We start from the raw sequence: 17,229 nt of genomic DNA on the forward strand, positions 1-17,229 counted from the left end.
ATATATAGCTTTGGCTCCTCTACATAATATGAGGGCTGACGTTCCACTCTACTGGTTAAAGTTGCTTACTCCTGAGTAGTATGTTCGTTAATGAATGAATGAATGAATGAATGAATGAATGAATGAATGAAAACTTTATTTAACAGATTGCAGAATGGGTACAATACAGTACGGCTCAATACACACAATTGTTAAGGGGATGCAGACCTGATAAAGACGTTTGTCTTGTTTCCATCAGAGTCCCCCATTTTCAATTCATATAGACATTTATGACATACACAACATACATGACATATAGGTATTTAGCACCGATACATTTGTGACACAGGGGTGTACAGTGCGATATATATGTAGCACGTGCGACACTGACGTCAGTCTGTGCGATGAAAGGATTGACTTCAATAGCACTGGTGCGATGGCCCGCGATGGCCCGCTATCCACTTGGTACTTGTAGTCTTGTGCGATTAAATACAATGTCCCTTCTGCGTAAGACTCCATATATCAAACACCAAATCCCATAATCCCTAGCGAACAATATCCCGCGAGTTGCGAGCAGTGACTCATATCCGCTCGGCTCAGATCACAACACAGCAGGACTCGTCTCAGCAGCAGCAGCTCGTCTCAGCAGCGTTTGGAACGCGGACATTGAAACAGAGCTAGTGGATATTGTTGTCGTGACCCAAAACAAATCCCTGCTGTTTTATTCGGCAACGGGTCAAATGCATATAACATGCTTTGCAATCCTCGCGTCATAAAGTCCTAAATGAACGTTACGTTAGCATGAGCTTACAACAAGCTGTTTGTTCATAGCCATATAGAGAGAACAGCAGACGGGCAGAGTGAGGAGGCGGGGGCAGACATTCTCCCTTCTCTGTGTGTGTGTGTGTGTGCGTTTGGAAAGATCACATGAAGTCAGACGAGTATATTATATTGATAGTAAATGTACTGAGGGTGGACAGATAATGTTGATATTTAAACATAAAAAATACAATACAAAATAAATATTCATGATCATGCAACATAAAACGGTTGCGTGTTGTGAGTTCCAAAACATTTAACTTAAAGTTTAAAGCTCAATATATCAAAACGTGGCACTTTACAGTGAACAGGAGGTCTACTATGTGTATTAAAAACAATAGATTGTTTTTCCTTTAAAAGTCTGGAAGAGGTCAAAAATAAAAATGTCAAATGATATTTCCGTTGCCTTTTTTGAGTTGATCTAATGTTACTGATTGTGTTAAATGGGCTTATGTTATGATATCGTCTCATATGGATTGCAGGCACCTGCATCGTATCATATCGTGGCATATATCAGCAAATATCGTATTGTTGTCCAAAGAATCTATATCGTATCGTGATGAAACTGGTGATTCCCACCCCTAGTAGAGTCCATACACCCAACACCAAATCCCATAATTCCTTACACGTAACGTGTCTGGCTGTGTGATGTCAACTTGTCAGCATAAAATGACAGCCAAACATGGCACTGCAACTAAATAACACAAATACAATACAATAGGCACATTTGTGACTGTTACAAATATAACACATTTTATACTTGTGCTACAAGATTTTGGCCTGTGCTACAAAACGATCAACCTCTGTAGCACCAGTGCTATGTGCAAAAAAAGTTAACGTACAGCCCTGTGACATAAACGGTATTCAAATATACAATACTGTTACCCCTAGATCCTGACAGAGTATATACATATGATGGGGATGGGACTGTACATTAGGAGGGGGTGGGTGGGTGGGAGGAAAGTTAATCCGTTGTCGGCAGGATTCGAACCTGCACGGGGAGACCCCAATAGATTTCTAGTCTATCGCCTTAACCACTCGGCCGCTCCAGTGTAAAACAAAGATATCCAAATGGTTTATTTCTCTTCCACCACGAAGTCTTTCTTTACAGAAGTGGTCCTAAAGCTATTTTCCTAAATATTCACATCACTACTACAAGGTAAGAAAACTGTATTTTCCCAGTCTCCAAAATCACCGCGACTCGACACATGAAAATTCCTCCACACTGGAAAGCCGTAAATCAACTTGCCGGTTCTTTCCACAGCAAAACGATAGGCAAGGCACCCTGGTCTAGAAATGCAGGCTTCAATCTATGTTGTTTAGTCTATCTGTTCAGTACTGCTCAGCACTGTTTCAAGATGCAAACTGACTGTTCTGAGAGAATTGTTGAATATATAGATTATCCTGATGAATTGAAAATGGGGGACCTTGATGTAAACAAGACGAAAGTCTTTCTCTGGTCTGCATCCCCTTAACAATTGTGTGTATTGAGCTGTACTGTATTGTACCCATTCTGCAATCTGTTAATAAAGTTTTCAATCAATCAAGCCTGCACCGGAGGACCTCGATCAAGACTGGTTTGGTGGATTTGTCTTGATATTATGAAATGGGATTTAGGAGTGAACATCAACTAGGCCTATGTTTACTTTAGGAATTTGCTGTGTTGTGTGATGGTGGTATGACTGGAAGGAACACAAACTAATCAATAGAAATAAACTGGTCAATAGAAACAATGGGACGGAATTAGCTGTTTTAAATATTATATCGTTCTTTATCATTATTTGGTGGGGAGGATACCTTTTTTTTTCTTTCTTTAAATCACTCAAGGGTCAAGGAAAATGTATTTCTGCCAGTGCCAGAGGAAGGGTCACACGTTTTTATTTCAGAGCACTCTAATAGCACAGTGTCCCCTCATTCTGGCATCCAATGTAATTAAAAAAAAAGTCAACCAACGAACTAGATTCTTGTACCGGATCTCCTCTCTGGTAAACAAGAATACCCTGAAGACTCTGGCAGGAGCACTCATTCAAGGGTACTACGACTATGCTTGCACCTCATGGTACCAAAGCACCTCAAAGGTGCTAAAAACAAGATTACAAACATCACAAAACAAACTGGTCAGACTACTACTTGACCTTACTCCTAGAACCCATCTCACCCCTGCCCACTTTTACTACCTAGGATGGCTTAGAGTAGACGACAGAGTACAGCAACTTGCAATGGGCCTGGTCTACAAGATACACTACACCACACAGGTACCCATGTACATGTCAAAATACTTCCCAACGGTAAGTGAATACCACGACCACAACACCAGAGGGAGCTCAACAAATCATGTTAAACCCAGATTCGGCTCAAACAAGGGACTAAACATGTTTCGCAATTATGCCACATCAATGTGGAACGCCCTATCCAAAGCTGTAAAGGAATGTGAATCCCTACCCACATTCAAAACCGCTCTTAAAGAGCACAATACGAGAGGCTGCTATTCGAAACTGGCCACCATAAATGTCCAAACCCTCCCACGCCCTCCTAATACAGTCTCCTCCCCACCGTATGTATATATTCTCTCCCCACCATATGTATATCTGTATATTTCTCACCCACCCACCCGCCCCCTCCTAATGTACAGTCTCCTCCCCACCATATGTATATATTCTCTCCCCACCGTATGTATATTTCTCTCCCACCCACCCCCTCCTAATGTACAGTCTCCTCCCCATCATATGTATATATTCTCTGTTAGGATCTATGGCTATGGGTAACAGTACTGTATATTTGCATATCGTATATGTCACAAATGTAACAGTACTATATACCTGTATGTCATGCATGTCCCTATGCCATAAATGTCATGATGTCATGTATGTTGTGTATGTCATAAATGTCACTGAATTGAAAATGGGGGACCCTGATGTAAACAAGACAAACGTCTTTCTCTGGTCTGCATCCCCTTACCAATTGTGTGTATTGAGCCGTACTGTATTGTACCCATTCTGCAATCTGTTAAATAACGTTCTCATTCATTCATTCTAAATAACATGGTGGAAGTATCCATTTAGTGGGGTTTTAGTATAGCTAAGTTAGATAAACTAGATGATTCTGGCAGTGGCTATTCAACTAGGACATTTCTCATATGAAAGGCAACGCAAATTATTAATCCGAAGGTGGCAACTATGAAGCCAAAGAAGGTGGCTTGTGTAAAACGGTTATATTTACTTCGTCTAACGTTAGCATGAATGTGACAGGGCCACTAAGTTACTATGGGCTGGTCTATAACCGTAACGTTAAGCTAACGTTAGGTGTTGGGAAGAAATACTACAATAGCTAACGTAAGCTAGGTTTTAAAGGTCTACAATTGAATCTATCTAAACCCCACCTGACATTGAATCATCAGTTGTTTAGTAACGGCCATGGCACGGAGCAGGACTGCGTGGATCTAACATGACCGGCACTAACAGCTGCAATGTCCAAACTCTTTTGATAAAGTAACGTTAAGTGCCAGTAGCTACAGCACCTGCTACGACTGGATGGCGCGCTAATAGCACACAGCTAACGTTAGCCTGCTAACTTAGCAAGCACGGTTGGCAAAAAAAAGATAATAACACAATAAGAAAATATCCAAGTAGCGTAATATTAAATGGGTACAAATGACATTAAATAGCTCGTGATATGAAGAACCCGAATGAATTAAATTGACCTAATAGCATGTAAAAGGTAACAATTTACCCAGCTAACGTTAGCTAGCTAAAAAAAATGAATGAACTGGTCACTGTCATTAGCTTGCTGGCTAACGTTAAACTATCAACATGTCGTGTCAAGAAGATGGAGAATGATTGAGTGCATGCAACAAACCTTGGGTGCTCGGTTATTACCGAAAGAATATACAATTGTGCTGGCCACGCTCAGGCAATATTCTAGAAAGACCCTTTTCTGCGTTTGACCCACTTCGATTATAGTAGCGGGGTATCGAGGCCTGATAAAGAAGACATACAGATCGTCGATGACAGCCGGTGTTGTGCCGGAAAAGGACTGCACCCCACGTGAACGCGCAAAACTATTTTTTTAGGTCCGCTAGGGGGAAATGTTGGTCTGTCAGTCACTAAGTAGTTATAAAGTGCACCAATATTACGTATTATTGTGATTGTACCCGTTTCATATTTATGTAGTTTCATATTAATGTACTTATATACAAAACCGCTCTCAAAAAGAGCACCTACGGGAGGTTGCAATTCGAAACTGGCCCCTGTAAATATCTGAACCCCCCTCCTAATGTACAGCCCCCCCCCCCCTCGTATGTATATATTTACTGTTAGAATCTGTAACAGTACTGTATATTTACATATCTTGTATGTCACAAATGTAACAGTACTGTATGTCATGACTCATCATGATTAGATTATTATATCTGTATGTCATTATGAATTGAAAATGGGGGACCCTGATGTAAACAAGACGAAAGTCTTTCTCTGGTCTGCATAACAACAAGTAGATGAGTTCAGATAGCTATAAAGGGAGATATTGGCACAATGCGAGGTCGAAACAAATTTATTACACAATACACCACATATTATAAGTCTCTTGCACATTGTATACAGTTTATATCTTTAGGCATAGTGTTAGCAGCCTTAGGGTCTCAGATGCAAGAATATCGAATTGGGTCAATGTCAGACTTTGCTATCCGGTATTAGGGAGGGCAGCGTGATTTCGAAACCTTGCCGCATTTCTGGCAGACGCTCTCTGATTGGCACTGACTGACTGATTGATTGAATTGATTGAAAAGTTTATTAACAGATTGCAGAATGGGTACAGTAGGCTACAGTACAGCTCAATACATACAATTGTTAAGGTGCAGACCAGAGAAAGACTTTCGTCTTGTTTACATCAGGGTCCCCCATTTTCAATTCATCATAACATATATGACATACATGACATACAGATAGACAGTACTGCTACATCTATACATTTATGACATATCAGATTTGCAAATACAGTACTGTTTGTGATACAAAAAGTGTCCAGAAAAAGAGTGTATATACATTTGACGTAGAAACTGTACATTGGAGGAGGTTGGGTGCAGGGGTGGGGTTGGTGGGTGGGGGCTGTACATTGGAGGGGGGGGGGGGGCACTGTACTCTGTACATTGGAATACTGACAAAGCCATACTTGGTAATTTACTGTACAACTGGCTTAAGACATTTGTAGGGGCCAGTTTCGAATTGCAGTCTCCCGTAGGTGTTCTTTGAGAGTGTTTTTGAAAGTGGGTAGTGATTCACATTGACGCTCTCTGATTGGCCACTGACGCGTTTGCCCAATCGCGTGACGAGCTGTGTCTTTGCCCATTTCCACGTCAAACAGCCTGCAAACTACCTGGCGTTCTATCGCCATGCTCTAAGTCTTAAGACAAACTCTAACCTTAACCAACTTCGAAAGAGTGCCTAAGCTTAATAATAATAATAATGCATTTTATTTATAAGGCGCCTTTCAAGGCACTCAAGGTCGCCGTACAACAATTTAAAAACAGTTAAATTCACAATCACAATCCATTAAAATATAAAATCAGACAAAAAAATTTAATCGAAATAACCGTCGAAAGAACTTGCCGTCACGCTCTAAGACAAACTCTAACCTTAACCAACTTCGAAAGAGTGCCTAAGCTTAACCAGTGTAGAAACAGGCGTCGGCCAATCAGAGAGCGTCTTGCCAGAAATGCGGCTAGGTTTCGAAATCACGCGGGAGGGCAGTCTTATTTCGGCAAGGCCCTGCTAAAAGAGGACTGCCCCACTAACTCAGGATTGCAAAGGGTGATGATGACAAACTTTTCAGGACCTAGAGTAGAGGTCATCAGATGCAAGAATATCAAATTGGGTCAATGTCAGACTTTGCTATCCTGCGTTAGGGGGGGGGGGGGGGGGGGGTCTTATTTCGGCAAGGCCCTGCTGAAATATGACTTCCCCCCCCCTAGCAAGATAAGATAAGATATTCCTTTATTGATCCCCTTGGGGGAAATTCAGGCATCATAGCAGCATGGGGGAGGGGGAGGTACAGGTAGTAAAAACAAGCAGTGTAAACAATATAACAAATCAATATAATTAACTAACTAACTAACTGAAATATACAGTATTCACATAAGGTGCAGTATGCATGAGGTAGTATTATTGTCCTTTTAGGTTCCTAGTTAGGAGATAGGAGATGCAGTCAGATTTCAGTTAGCACCTGCAAAAATCAAGAGATGTAATGATATCTGCATTGCGTGGAAAAATGCACTCACAAAGGTATGGAACATACTGAACCGAACACACTATTGTTTATTTACACAGAAATAAGAGAGAATCTATGAGAAATTATCCAGCCGTGTGTGTGTGTTTAGGGGACTTTCAGCCGAACAGGATAATGAAAAAATGATCCCACTAAATGGCCAGACGCGTCTTATGGCGACATCTACAATTACCTCATTGAGTCTCCAGGTAGACTAATGTTTATATTTAAGTGCAGTGGTCTGTAGCCACTCACACTACCACGACAAGCTCCCCCCCTCTGATGGAACAGTCCAGGGCGGGTGTGCGTGGCGTCACAATCCGTGGGCAATCTGCACATGTGCATGGGGAATAGGTGCTTAAAAATGGGCTTTTTCTCTGCCGATTTAGTTCTGATCGATTAGGAATGGGTCGCGCCGTGTTCAGGAAACTCAGGCGCATAAAAGTCTATTCGATCATGTCTCTAGCACCCCCACAGCCGTATCTGCAACCACTTACATCACGGCTCTCATCCACATTCATTCATATGCTCCCCCCGCTCTCTCCTCCCCGATTTCAGAATCCCGGAAGTGTTGCGGTGGTCTGTAGTCTTTTTTTTTTTTTTTTTTAAACTTTGGCCATTCCTCTGGCTCTTCTTGCGTTTATCGCTTTTTCTCTGGTCAAGAATGACCGACAGAAACAGGTTGAATGGGGGTACAGATGGGGGGAAGACACTCTGAGAAAGTTACGGCTTTGTCCGGGAATCGAACTTGCTACCCCAGATCCGTGACGAGCACGGTTGTCCCCGGCGCCAAAATAGCGCTCGAGGTACGCGGTGAGCTACTGGAGCTCCCCGGTCTGTAGTCTTTTACCAACACACTTGCAGTTCCGTGTTCGGGTTCCGCGATCTGATTGGCCGCGCGTTTAGTTCAGTTAGCTGGATAAACTGCATGGCCACACCCTCGCAAAGAAATCCCAGCTCGCTTTCTGAAATAATTCTCACAGTCTAGATCCCATTATACCATTCTGAATTATGTTTTTGTGCTTCGTTTTTCTAGAGGGGGCTTTTGAAATGTAAAATAATAGACCTAAAATGCTGATACTAAATTGACTTTGTCCTAAATAATGCACGTTATATATACGGCGCTCGCGAGGTGCGATATACACATTATAGTTAAACTCGTTCAGAATAAGTAGATCAAAGGCTTGCAATTGCTCATTAATTTTCTCAAGTCACGTCCACGTCATCAAATCAAACAGCGCATCTCCTCAAACATTTTAATCCCAGTTACAATATCACAATAACACGGAACTGCAAGTGTGTTGGTAAAAGACTACACGCTCCCCGGTGTTGTGCCGAAAAAGGACTGCACCCCACATATTTTGTTCAGTTTTTACAGAGTTTCAACAATCATTTGTAGCTGGTGTAATTACAAAATAGCCTTTAATTCAGTTTCTTGAAAATGTCCTGATATCCAACAATAATTACTATAGTGTTTAATAATAGCTGTTCCAATCATATGTCCCAATATTATTGAGACACACGTGCACGAACGACATCCACCATGGATCCAGACATTTATAATGCTGTGTGTCGCTATAAATCAAGTGGGAGTTGATGAGCAAGGTAGGCTATAAAAACAGTTACATTCATTTTTTTAAAGTCCGTAATTAAGAGTTTGAACTTGTCTAATGTTAAAAGGTTTTGGAGCCCTAGCAAACATTGAAGCTCGTTCCATTTGTGGGTTGCGTTAAAACTAAATGTTTTTACCAGTTCTTTACTCGAGGGACCTCCAGTGCCAATCACTCATGTGAGCCTGTGTTATAATTGCAGATTTTATATTTGAGCCTAATAAAGCTATACTGTACATAAGCTGGGATGTGGTTATATAGGCTACTGAGGGGGATGAGGGGTTGGGCGGTTGTCAACTGCCCCCTGGACCCCTGCCACCCCAAATGACGCCTGCTGTGGTCTCTTCATTACTAGATGCACTGGCCTCATGACATCTCCTTCATGGGCTACAAACCTAACACAACTCCCAGAACTGTCACTCTCCTCCCTCGAATATCATGCAATATCTGTCTCTAATCCTTTCAATCTCACCATTGTTACACTCTATCGCCCTCCAGGTCCCCTCGATCACTTCATAGATGAGCTGGACATGCTTCTAAGCTCCTTACCGGAAGATGGTACCCCGCTCCTTCTATTGGGCGACTTCAACCTGCCTGACTCATCTCAGTCGGTCCCAGTGGTCTCCCTCCTACAACAATTTGACCTGACTCCCACTGCCATGCCTCCCACCCACAAAGCAGGCAACTCCTTGGATCTCATATTTTCCCGTAACTCCAGCATCATTAACACCACGGTAACTCCCCTACATGTATCTGACCATTCCTTCATATCCTTCTCACTAACTCTCATGCTTAACCGAAAGGTCTTCACCCCAACTCAAACCGTCTCACTCAGACGTAACCTGGCCTCCCTATCCCCCTCCACCCTCTCCTCTGACATAATATCCGCTCTACCTTTGAGTGACACCTTCTCTGCTCTCCCCACAGAGATGGCAACCTCCACCCTCCTCAGCCCTTGCAACCTCCTTTGACAAGCTCTGTCCCCTCGTTGAGAAACCTGCCCGCCGTTCCCCACCCAGTCCATGGCTGACGGATGCAGTGAGAGAACAAAGACAGGTCCTGAGAGCGGCTGAGAGGAAGTATAGAAAGTCACGCCTCACTGCTGACATCGACACATATCACAACCTCTTGTTAACATTCTCCAAAACCATTACTAATGCCAAAGCTTCTTTCTTTCACCATAGGATCGAGGCCTCTGCCAAGAATCTACGCAAACTGCATGCTACCATGTCCTCCCTCCTCACTCCCCCCCCCACCCCCTCCTCCCTCATCTTTTTCTGCCGAAGACTTTGCGATCTTCTTTGAGGAAAAAGTGGAGAACATCCGCAGCGCCTTCTCCCAACCCCCACCCATTCCAAACGCTGAATCGAGAACCTCATCCTTCACTCTGTCATCTTTCTCCCCCATTACAGAAGCCAAGACCCTGACACTGGTAACGTCGAACCGTCCGACTACATGCCAGCTGGACCAGCTACCCTCCCCACTCCTCCAGACCATAGCACCGGACATCCTCCCATTCCTAACTGCAACCATCAACTCCTCACTCAACTCGGGGGTGGTCCCCACCTCCCTAAAACAAGCCAGAGTCACGCCCCTCATAAAAAAACCAACCCTGAACCCCACCGTCATAGCCAACTATCGTCCTGTCTCTCTTCTCTCCTTTCTTTCTAAAACACTTGAACGTGCTGTATCCAACCAACTTACTGCTTATCTCTTACAGAATGACCTCCTAGACCCCAATCAGTCTGGCTTCCGGACTGGCCACTCCACAGAAACGGCCCTCATTGCGGTCACAGAGGCACTTCACTTAGCAAAAGCGAAAGGCCTCTCCTCTGTCCTGATTCTCCTAGATCTATCTGCAGCCTTCGACACAGTCAACCATCAGATCCTCCTCGCGGCCCTCGCAGGAATGGGAGTGGCTGGATCTGCGCTGACATGGCTGACATCATACCTCAACGACCGCTCCTACCAAGTGTCATGGAGAGGGACTCTGTCGGCCACCCGCCCCCTCCGGACGGGTGTCCCCCAGGGCTCGGTCCTAGGACCCCTTCTCTTCTCCCTCTACACTAAATCACTGGGTAACATTATCACGTCTCATGGCTTCTCATATCATTGTTATGCCGATGATACTCAACTCTTCCTCTCCTTCCCTCCCTCAGATATCCACGTCTCTGAGCGGATCTCGGCCTGTCTGTCCGACATCTCCGCCTGGATGACGACCAACCACCTCAAACTGAACCTAAGCAAAACAGAATTGCTCCACCTGCCGGCCAAATCCTCCCCCCTGACCGACCTCTCCATCACAGTCGAGAATGCAGCTGTGACCGCGTCCCCGACCGCCAAGAACCTTGGTGTTGTCCTCGACGACCAGTTGAACTTCTCTGCTCACATCGCAGCGACAACCAGAACCTGCAGATTCCTCCTGAGCAACGTCAGAAGGATACGCCCCTTCCTGACAAAAGAAGCCACCCAACTCCTCGTCCAATCAACAGTCATCTCCCGCCTCGACTACTGCAACGCACTGCTAGCTGGCCTCCCGGCCACTGCCACCAAGCCTCTTCAACTCATTCAAAACGCAGCGGCCCGCCTGATCTCAAACCTACCGAAGTCGGCCCATGTCACCCCACTTCTTAGGGACCTGCACTGGCTCCCCATTGCTGCACGTATCCGCTTCAAGGCCCTCGACCTAGCATACCGTGCGGCAAAGGGAACCGCTCCCGCCTACCTCCGGTCAATGGTCTCTAACTACACACCCTCAAGACCCCTACGCTCTGCATCTTCTGGCCGCCTCAGACCTACTCCTATCCAAGCTCCCGGAGGGTCATCAAAGAGAAGCCGCCTATTCTCAGTCCTTGCCCCACAATGGTGGAATGAACTACCCATCCCAGTTAGGACAGCCGAATCCCGTCCAATCTTTCGCCGTCGACTAAAGACTCACTTCTTCAACCATTATCTGAAATGATTCATAAAAAAATAAAAAAGAAGATCTAACCCTGACTAACCTTACTGTCATGCACTTGTCCTAATAAACTAACCTACACTGTAACACGCAACACGTTGATGAACATTGTTACTCAGCTGATAGAGTTGTACCCTTCTTGCTGTCTTGTCGTACAGAACTTGTAAGTCGCTTTGGATAAAAGCATCAGCTAAATGACTAAATGTAAATGTAAATGTAGATGCTTTTATTTTAGAATCCAAACTAATATAGCCTACTTTTTTTTCCCAAATATGGAAAACTCTTCTACAAGAATAAATCACATAGAATTGAGGTGGTGTGTGGACCTGAGGAGGCTGCCACAATATTCTAAGATTTCCACGACAGCAGCACAGGGGCACACTGTGGCCAAAAGAAAACCAGGGATGCCATCAGTAAAAGATTTTACTGGCCTGGAATGTCAAATGACATTGACACATGGGTAAATATCTTTACTTCAATTCCATCAGTGTTTGAAATATCAAGTAACAAAAAAATACATCACTGCTCAATTGATGCCAATCTGCATTTGATGACATTGTAGTCCCACTTGGTAGAATATGTTAACGAGTCAGGTGCAGAGCTATTATGTGACTTATTTAGTGAGTTTACAGTTAAGACAAACTAAAGATAAAAAAAAAAAGTTCTCAAATTTAATCTTCAGAGTATGCTCCGGGTCTTCTAGTAATTCACACACTTTTCTTCCTTCTTGTCATTCAGGTGGCCCAGTGTGTGGACTGCCAGGCCAGTAGAATCCCAATCAAGGACGAACAAAGTTACACCATCAGCGTATTTAGACCACTATCACTGGGGCACGTGCCCCAGTGTTGATCAGCTGTGCCCCAGTGATCCAATGTCCCCAGAAAAATAATAATTATTATTATTATTATTATTATTATTTTTACTTCGCTTTGAAATATTATAGTGAAATATTTCGCATTTATCTTGTTGAAATCCTCCAACAGGCACTTTTTTGTAAGTTGACTGGTTTGCACACCCCTATGATAGCTAATACATGATACATCCCATGGTGCTCAGCTGTCAGCAGGCAGCTGGCCTCGCGCAGTTCACAGGTAAAATCACACAGTGCTGCGTTGCATTCTGTCATGATGCACAGCTAAGAAAGTTAAAGCAAAGGAAATTCGGGCATTCCAGCCCTCGTGGACAGACTACTACGGGTTTGTGTGTCAGAAGGACCGTGCTGTGTGTACTTATGTTGAAGGCTTGCCAAACAAAGAGACAATCAAATCAAGGATAAAAGATATCCCCATGTCAGCTCGAAGTGTCGAGCGACGCATCAACGAAATGTCCGAAAATATCAGAGAACAGCAAACAGCTGGATTAAAAGATGCTCCGGTGTGCAGCTTAAAGGGACCAACCAACACAGCCCCCAGACAACGGAGCTCAGTAATGCAAAACAGTGCCAGGGATCTCAGGTAGGCAGCGGTTTATTTTCCTACACATGCTGCAGCATGTTAACTTGAACGTCTTTCTCGCTCTCTCCCTCTCTCTCTCTCTCCTCTCTCTCTCTCTCCTCTCCTCTCCTCTCCCTCTCTCCTCTCTCTCTCCTCTCTCTCTCTCTCTCCCTCTCCTCTCCTCTCTCTCTCTCTCTCTCTCTCTCCTCTCTCTCTCTCTCCTCTCTCTCTCTCTCTCTCTCTCTGACCTTGCTCCGGTGGAGGGATTGGAGGAGGGTGTGCCTCAGTTAAACCTTGCAATGACTGAGCTGTGTTCTGGTCATGTGACACTACACATATTTAATTGAGACCCTTTATTATTTCAATTTAGCTGGAAATACATTGATACATCATTCAGTAACATTTTCAGAGCCTTATAACAAAAATATTATTACGGTCACCATTGTGACCAGTGGGATTCTTTTTACTCAAAATGTGAGTATTACCAAGTCACCTTGTGTTCTTAAAACAATGACAATAAACATAGTTATAGTATCGTGTAGCTCCGCTCTGCGTCATACTGTAATACTCTTCCATATCAGTATTAGCACTGAATACATTTTCACATGCACCTTTACACACCTCATCTGCCTGGCCACACCCCCATCCGCTCCTCTACATAAGCAGGGGTGTGGCCATACTAACAGCTCCTTCCTTGTTTTCACCACGGCAAGTGTCTGTATACACCACTTTGAGACTAGTGAACTGTTGAAGAGGAGCTACGATGAAGGAGCTGCGTTGACATTATATCTTTATTTTCTCTCTCACTATTTTCGAGGAAATACAGCGATAATGTCTTCGCCACCGGGGTGTCTAGAAGATGATGATCATTCTGACCTCCACCGGCATTTTCGTATTAGGGGCTCGCGTCGCTGGCCTAATCCCCACCGGCATTCCTCCAGCTCTGCAGTTGGACAGGTATTACCTCCGCTCTGCAGTTGGACTTTGCTTGAGAGGCGCTCGGCTGTGTGAGGGCTAGCTGCCTCTCCGGGTGGGTGATGGTTTTGATATGCGAGCGCCAGTTGTGTTGCTATGGGGGGAATGGCTACACGACTTACGAAAGCCGGCTCCAGGCTGGTACCCTTTTTTGCTGCCTCTTAGCGGCGTGGAGAGGGTTCTGGTTTGACGCCCACATTACATGAGCTCCTCATCGGGAGCTCTATTGCCTGGGACCGTTTCCGAATCTGCGGTTCAATCCCCCGGATTTCTGTACAAACGGATACTCTCTGTCACCGTGCGGGCCCCACCTTTCAAGATGAAAGTTACCCGGCGCGAGGGAAGTGGGTTTGGTGTTTCATTATAAGAATACCTCCACGCTCAAGTCAGCTGCAGCCCATGAGGGAATTGTGCCGGCACCGCTGTGTCTGATAATCACCGTTCTGAAAGACTGTGTTGACTTCTTTTCCTCTTCTCTCTTCGGATGAGGAGAGGGACAGACGGCGGCTGTCTGAAGTGTTGGCCTATCTCTCTACCTAGAAAACGGCGTTGTTTTTTACGTGAGTAAAAATTTACTGGTTTTGTTGTATGATGAGAGGTTGTGTGTTCATGTAACGTTAGGCAACGTAGCTGAGCTCACAACTGGCTGGGTTAAAAACCCTGCAAAGCTATGCATAGTGGCATGTGATCGAGGGGTGAGTCCCTCTCTCAGCTTGTGATGACAATAAACAGGTGGCGAGTTTCACATATAAACAGGGCTGTACCTGTTCAAACGAGTCGTATCAGGGGTAAGGTGGTGAGGGGTGGTTTTTCCCCCCGGTTTTCCCCTGGGCCCCCCCCCCCTCCCCTCAAACATGATTTTGTTTACAATATATTGTTTCACTATGTTTGTGGGGATACAGTGTAACCCCTCAGCTTCTTCTGGGGTTGTGCTCCTGCTTAGAGAGGCATTTTTTTTCTGAAGATTGTTTGGTTGCTGTCATGTGGCTTTAGCAAGGCCTGTGACCAGTACTTAATCGAGGACTTGTGTCTTCTCTCGTTATGAAAAACGGCGTTCCTCTTACGGTAGTGAGAGTGTACTTTTGCCTTTTTTGTTGTGATGGAGGGTTGTGTGTGTCGTCAAGATCCACAACTGGGTTAGGTGTTGGCCTACAGAAGTTACATGTGTAAGCTCTTGTACCAGGGCCCTTAACACTTTCGCGGCCACTGGGATGAGTCTAATTAATCTCAAGAGGACCGTGAAATGTAAACAGACGTGGGGCTGTTTGTAGAGCTAAATCTATACTTTATAGTATTGCTATCTGTCCATTCTCATTGTGAATTGAGACCATAAACCGTCCCTTCAAAATGGCTTAAAGAAGAAGAAAAAAATCATCAATACGTTCTCATTTTATAGCGCAGTGAATATAAGCATTATACCGGATTTGGTCTAGTATATTTCCTGTAAGCCGAGATAATGGGCTAATAGCTAATAACGTTAAATCCAATGGCATTTCCGTTTTACAGATGCTACAGAAATAACTCAAACTGCATATGATCGGCACGATCCCAAAGCATGTATGCATGAAAGGGGGGGGGGGGGGGCGGGGGACGTCGTTTCTGATTATTGATTAGCAATAACCGCGTTAGCCTCATTAGCCTCATAGGCCGAACGCCTGGTTGAGTATCATAATAATGCCCAATTGGGCTGTACTTTACGTGAAAAAGATCTTACCGTGTTCCGGGCTGATCCCCCCCGAGCATTTCCCCGTTATCGATCTCCATCTGGTAGATCGATATGTCCATTGGCTGATGATAAATCCCCTTATTGCATGGTGAAATCTGCGATACAAAACGTAATCCAAGCTACATGCTGCACATCTAGAATCCTGCTAACTGAAATCTCCATTGAAAGTAAAAAAAAATACTGATCCGTTCAGCCACAGGGCACACTGCATTATCGCGATAGCGCCCCTAAGAGGATCTGGCCGGTATTGCACCTTCTCGAATTCATAGAGTAGGGTAAATCTGCAGTGCCGCTCGGCGCCCTTGAATAGGTTATTAATATGGAATAAAAGCAATAACAACTTGCCACAGATTTGGGTGGAATCGAAACACGGAGATCTCCGTTGTTCGTCCCCATTGTGTTAAAGGGGCCCTCTCTTGGTCTGTGTTTTTCTTCCTTTAGGAAAAGGTGTAAAAATTCAGGTGGCAGGTTCGCACATGAGCCTATGTGAAGCTGTTACCTTGACAGGTGTACATGCGCTTCATGTAGCACGCTATGACTGGTGTCATGGCTCTGCTTTGTCATTGCATCGTATCAGGGGTGAGGGGTCATGAGGGGGTGAACTGATAAAACCTCCCTCCCCTTTTTCTGATTGGTCAGGGGGTTGGGCCTCCTGTCCTTCGGGCTTCCTGTCACGTTGCTGGGTCAGCGTGTCACAGGGTAGGGAGGGGGGGGGCGGGGAGGGAGTTTCCTGGTCCCACGCCATATTGGGCGGTGGGCCACGGAATTCCCCCCACCATAGAGTACGTCACTGGGCGCGTTTCTATTGGTTGTGAGACTTTCGTGAGTTATTTTCAGGCTCCATGTTGTGGACCTCTGTTACAGGGAGTTTCAGAGCCTCCTCCTCAGGGAGTTTCAGAGCCTCCTCTGTGAGTTTCAGAACCTCTCTCTCAGTGAGGGAGCCTCCTCAGAGTTTCAGAGCCTCCTCCTCAGATTGTCAAGATGAGTAGAACTTAAAAAGAAGTTCTGCTCTGTTGTATGTGTATTGAGCTTGGTAGGTGATGCAATGCAGTAGAGACGATTTGTTCTTCTGCTCTGCTCCCTACTAGTAGTGTGTATATTGGGTCAGAGCCTCCTCCTCAGGGAGTTTCAGAGTTTCCTCCTCAGGGAGTTTCAGAGCCTCCTCTGTGAGTTCAGAGCCTCCCTCTCAGTGAGGGAGCCTCCTCAGAGTTTCAGAGCCTCCTCCTCAGAGAGTCCTAGTCCAATTGTTACATAGCTCAATGTTGCATATGTCTTTTCAATTTATTGCTCACGTGGGAAGTCTCTCTGGGGGTTCCCCGTCCCCTCTTTTGTGAGCAGGTTGACGGGGTGTTGTTTAGGGAGTTCCCTGACTCCTCGCCTGTAATGGTCGGTTGAGTCATGGGATTCCCCCCGCCATAGGGTACGTCACTCCCCGTCCCCTCTTTTATGGATCAGGTTGACAGGGTGTTG

At 44.9% G+C, this 17,229-nt stretch overlaps 1 protein-coding gene across 1 annotated transcript in view; it reads right to left on the reverse strand.

Annotated features, from left to right (window-relative positions):
* clgn (calmegin) overlaps nt 1–4,798 on the reverse strand; it is an 80,571-nt gene extending 75,773 nt beyond the window's left edge. The window contains exon 1 of the mRNA XM_084317818.1: nt 4,654–4,798. The gene's annotated coding sequence lies outside the window, so the exon portion shown is untranslated. The remainder of the gene's footprint in view (nt 1–4,653) is intronic.
* Between the last annotated feature and the right edge of the window lie 12,431 nt (nt 4,799–17,229).

Source organism: Notolepis coatsorum (assembly GCF_963971535.1).
Source record: "Notolepis coatsorum genome assembly, chromosome: 7".
NCBI classification, from domain to species: domain Eukaryota; kingdom Metazoa; phylum Chordata; class Actinopteri; order Aulopiformes; family Paralepididae; genus Notolepis; species Notolepis coatsorum.